A 5,741-nucleotide genomic window follows, 5' to 3' on the forward strand; every position below is an offset into this window, starting at 1 on the left:
GTGATATGTGATCTTGGCAGACTCAGATGGTTCTGCTGTCCTGCAAGTACTAACTGGTCTCTCTGCTTGCTCCCACCCCAGGCAGCCATAATAAGCTCAGTGTCAATCCCAGGGACAGCTGATGGCCTAAACCAGCAGGGGCAGACTGCCTCAGGGCCCCGTGAGGGTAGGACCAAAAGTGGCCTGTGGAATGAGAAAATTGGAACTCAGTTTCCAGCACCAGCACTGAGCAGCTTTGTGACTGGTATGATTTTTCTTACTAGTGTTACTTGAGGCACCATGATCATCAATTTAATGAGCCCTTCTAATCAGCTATGTTTTTCCTATCTTTGTTGATACTCACTATATATGATTGTTCTCTCTTAATGTGTTTCTTCATATTAACAGGTGTGTTATACATTGTATTTTGTTCTCTTTTATTCATGATGGATCATGTTTGGAAGTCATTTCTGTTAATGTACGTTGATTACTTTCTTGTAAATAAATATGAGATTGTGTCTAGCCATGATTTATTCTAGTCATGAAATATCTTTCTGGTGTGAGAGTTTTACCAATTCTTCTGTGCTGAAGCCAATTACATGGATTGCATTTCTCTTTTGTAGAGCTAATCCCTGAAGATATCACATAAGGGAGATTTAGTGAATCAAATGCTATGTCTATGTTACTCTCTTTCCTGCACTGTGATGTATGAGTTTGAATTTACTTTTTGCTCTCTGGTGATATAGGTATATTATATATCATCATCTCTATCAGTATGTGTGTATATTAATATATACTCCCCTTCCTTTGCAGTATTTCCATATGATAATGATCCGTCCCCATCAATTAGTTAAGTCCTCAAGAAATAAAGCCCAAATTCCTAATCCCACAGGATATTAACTGAGTAAATGCATAAAATATTATTGTGGAAACTAATTCTAAAAATTCCTCAAAGTCTTCAAAACCAAAGAGAAGAAAATACTTACAAATTTATTTTATGAGTTATACAGTACCCTGAAAGCCAAAGCCTGGCAAAATCAATCATTTTCTGGAGAATAACTTTGAAAAACACATATAAAATTCTAAAAATTACTAACATACAAAATTCAAGTGAAAATTAACAGTATCATTCAAGTGACCATGTAGAGTTTATCTCTATGATGCAAACATTTAAAGATGTTTAAATATATGCTAATCAATTGATGTTATATAACACATTAACAGAAATGTTAATGGACTAAAAATTATTTTCTGAATAGATGTGGTCAGAGCAGATGATTAAATTCACAACCATTAATGGTAAGTACTCTAAAAATCTTGGTATACAAGAAATGTAACTCAGCACAATAAAGGCCAGATAACAGAAGCCCACCACTGACATCATATTCTCAGGGAAAAAGCTGAAATCTTTTTAAGACAAGAGAACAATGCCCACTCTTTCCTGTGATCTTCACCATTGTAATATATACATAAAAAAGACTAAAGAAAATATAGGAGAAAGCACCACAAAACTGCTCTGAGACATGGTTAAAGCAAAAGTGGATAAATCATATTCATGGAGTGAAAATCTTATGTACTAAAAGCCAATTATTAGAATGAGAGGCAAAATATAGAACTGGAGAAAAACCATACATCTGCTAGGGTGTCATATCAAAAGTATAGAGGAACTTGTACTAATCAATAGTGAGAACACTTGTAACTTGGTTTTAAATGGCCAAAGGATATTATCAGTTGACATGTCTCAAAGAAGGATATTCAGCAGGCCAACAAGTGCATGAAAAAAAAAAAAGTAAACATCACTCATCATCATAAAATTGTAGATTAAAACCACAGACAAATACTTTCTCAACAGGACTTTGACAGCTCAGGAAATAATACCAATAATTATCAAACAGATGGTATCAAATAAAAAACTTCTGAAAAGCAAAGGAGATGAGTATGAAGAGAAAGCCTACAGAATGCTTGGAAATAACCAGGGCAGTGGAGTTCACCTGGAATCTCAGCAACCCAGGAGGCTGAAGCAGGAGAATGGCAAGTTCAAGACCAGTCTCAGCAAGTTAATGAGGTCCTCAACAACTTAGTGAGACTCTGTCTCAAAGTAAAAAATAAAAGGGGCTGGGCATGTGGCTCAGTAGTAAGGTGCCTCTGGGTTCAATCACCAGTACCAAAAAAAAAAAAAAAATCTTTGCCAGCTACTCTTATGAGGACTAATATCTAGAATATTAGAAGACCTCAAAAAACTTTATGCTAAAAAAGCCCAAACAACCCGATCAATAAATGTGCAAATGAATTGAGTAGACATTTCTCAAAAGAAGAAATTCATATGGTCAACAAGTATATGGAAAAAAATGTTTAACACTTTTAGCAATCAGGAAAAAGCAAATTAAAACTACACTGAAATTTCTCATCACTCCAGTTAGAATAGCAACTGTCAAGAATACAAGTAATCATAAATGCTGGTGAAGCTAATGGGGGAAGGAGACATTCACTGTTGGTAGGATTTTAAATTAGTACAATTAGTATGAAGGTTCTTCAAAGGTCCAGCAATGAAATTGTGTTATGACCCACCTGTGCTACCCATTGTTATTTTTCTCAAAGAATTTAAGTTAGCATACCATAATGACACATGCATACCTAATGTCTATAGCATCATAATTCACAATATCCCAATGTGGAACCAGCCTAGGGGTGTGTCAACAGATGAATGGATAAATAAAATGTATTATATTTAAATGATGGAATTTTATTCAGTTATAAAGAATGAAATTATGTCATTGGCTGGCAAATGGATGGAAGTATATAACATCCTGTTGAATGAAATAAGCCAGACACAGAAAGTATAAGGACATATGCTTTCTCTCACCTGTGGAAGCTAGAAAGGAAAAATGTTTTTAAAAAGGATCTTATGTGCAGACTCAAGGTGACAGATGAGAGGAAGTCTACATTCCTACTTGTTCACACACCAGAGAGTGGAAGAGAAATTTTTCCCAGAAAATGCATAAAAACCCAACACAGGAATACAAGAAATATGAATAACTAAAGTAACATGACACCTCCTAAAATTCATAATTTGCCAGTAATGTCGCTCTAAGATATTGTAGTGGGTGAAATACCAGATAAATTTTCAAAAGAATCATTACAAGAATGATCAATGAGTTCCCAGGATACACAGCAAAAAAAAAAAAAAAAACTGAATGAATTAAGGAAGTCAGTACAAGTTATGAATGAGAAGTTCAATAAGAAGATAGAAATATTGAACTCAAAAAACTCAACACCAAAAAAAAAAAAACTCCAGCAATAAATGGGCTAAGGAGCTGAACAGATGCTTCTAAGAAGATATACATTTGATCAATAAATATATGAAAAAATATTCAACTCTAGTAATTAGAGGATTACAAATCAGAACTACTCTAAGATTTCATCTCATGCCAGTCAGAATGGCAGTTATCAAGAATACAGGCAACAATAAATGTTGGTGACGATGTGGGAGAAAAGGCACACTCCTACATTGCTGGTGGAACTGCAAATTGGTGCAACAAATGTGGAAAGCAGATTGGAATGGAACCACCATTTGACCCAGCTATACCAAAAAGACTCAAAATCAGCATACTGTAGTAACGCAGTCACGTCTATGTTCGTAGCATGTCAATTCACAATAGCTAAACTGTGGAAGCAACCTAGATGCCCTTCATAGATAAATGGATAAAGAAACAGTGGTATATATAAACAAGAATGTTGCTCAGAATTAAAAGAGAATAAAATCATGGCATTTGCAGGTGAATGGATGGTGTTGGAGAATGTCATGCTAAGTGAAGAAAGCCAATCCCCAAAAACCAAAGGCCGAATGTGCTCTCTGATAAGTGTATGCTGATCCAAAATGGGGAGAGGGCCAGCATAGGAAAAATGGAGGAACTTTGATTGGGCAAAGGGGAGGGAGAGAAGGGTGGGTGCAGGGGGGCAGGAAAGATGGTGGAATGAGATGGACATCATTACCCTAGGTACATGCAAGACTGCACATACGGTGTGATGCTGCATCGTGTACAACCAGAGAAAAGAAAAGTTGTGCTGCAATTGTGGACAATGAATCAAAATGCATTTTGCTGTCATATACACCTAATTTAAATAAATCAATAAATAAGCAAAAAGGAGCCTGTGTCAAAATCACCAGCTTTATTATTTGAATATATCAATAATATGGATTTTAAGCAACTCTACCAGATCTGGACAGACTTTGATATACTTTTTTTAATGTAGAAACTACTTAAAGATCTGGATTACTGCCACAGCAAGGGAATCGTGCCCAGGGATATGAAACCTCACCATGTTTCAGATCACCTCACAGTGACAAACACCAACTAAAAACAGCTGCCGCTGGTGGACTGGGTCCTGGTGAAGTTCCCTCACCCTGCTCAGGAGTACAATGTACTTCAAGGTACTTCAAGGGACCAGAGCTTCTTGTGGACTGTCAGATACATGATGACAGCTGGGACATGTGGAGTTTGAGCTGTATGTTGGCAAGCGTGGTATTTCAAAAGGAACCCTTCTTCCACAGACAGGGCAGCTGTGGCCAGCTTGTTCGCATCGCCAAGGTTCTGGGTACAGATGAGCTGTGTGGGTGTCTGGAGAAGTATCATATAGACTCAGATCCACGTCTCAAAGATATCCTGGGACATCATTCATAGAAACGCTGGGAAAACTTTATGCGTACTGAGAACAGGCACCTTGTTAGCCCTGAAGCCAGAGATCTTTGGGATAAACTCCCACAATATGACCATCAACAGACACTGACTGCCAAAGGAGTCATGAAGCTCCGGTACTTCTACCCGACGGTGAAGGAGCAGTCCCAGCCTTGGGCAGAGAATGCTGTGCTTTCCAGTGGTCTCACGGCAGCCGGAGGAAGACTGGAGAGTGACAGGTAATGCAGCCTTGATGCTTGCCAATAAAACCAGCCACCAAACACAAACCTTAAAGGAAACTACAGTGTTTTGACTGGGCAAAGGAGAGGGAGAGGAGGGTGGGTGCAGGGGGGCAGGAAAGGCGGTGGAATGAGATGGACATCATTACCCTAGGTACATGTAAGACTGCACGTAGGGTGTGATGCTGCATCATGTGCAATCATGTGCTACAACTGTGTACAATGAATCAAAATGCAATTTGCTGTCATATACACCTAATTTAAATAAATAAACATATAAATAAACATTCCTTCTAAAAGCAAAGAGTCAAGACTTAAAAGTCGGTCAAAAAGAAAGACACTCCCTAGTATGAGACTACAGGGAGCCTCCATGGTAGGGTAAGGATGCACACAGGTCAGGATCTGAGGGACTCTCCCTTCAGAATGCATGGGAGATGAGAAACTCAGAGTTGTTATACATTCACCTTCACTTTACAGGACACCACTATTGAATTAACCTGTTGGGTCAAAGAGCTCTGAATATCTGACTTCGTATCTATTCCATTGTGGTCTGGTTTCCTTTCATCGGAATTCAGGCTCAAGTTTTAGAAAAAAAAAAACATTGCAGTCTACACTGAAAAACCACCCTCATTATGAAAAATCGATATTAAAACAATGACAGTATTTTTTAAGCTCTTTTAAAAATTCATGTTTTATGTGTTTTTTTTTTATGACATGAGCTCTCCAGGAAATGTCTCTCATCTTTGCAGTTTTCCTCTAAGTATTCATTTGGAGCAAACTGCAGTCAATTTTATTTATTTTTTATTATTAGTTGTTCAAAACATTACAAAGCTCTTGACATATCATA

General features: G+C 37.5%; 1 pseudogene; it reads left to right on the plus strand.

Annotated features, from left to right (window-relative positions):
* The first annotated feature begins 4,158 nt into the window (after positions 1–4,158).
* LOC144369793 (casein kinase II subunit alpha' pseudogene) lies at positions 4,159–4,947 on the plus strand (annotated as a pseudogene).
* Positions 4,948–5,741: the final 794 nt, after the last annotated feature.

The sequence above is a fragment of the Ictidomys tridecemlineatus genome, chromosome 2 (assembly GCF_052094955.1).
Source record: "Ictidomys tridecemlineatus isolate mIctTri1 chromosome 2, mIctTri1.hap1, whole genome shotgun sequence".
Classification (NCBI taxonomy): domain Eukaryota; kingdom Metazoa; phylum Chordata; class Mammalia; order Rodentia; family Sciuridae; genus Ictidomys; species Ictidomys tridecemlineatus.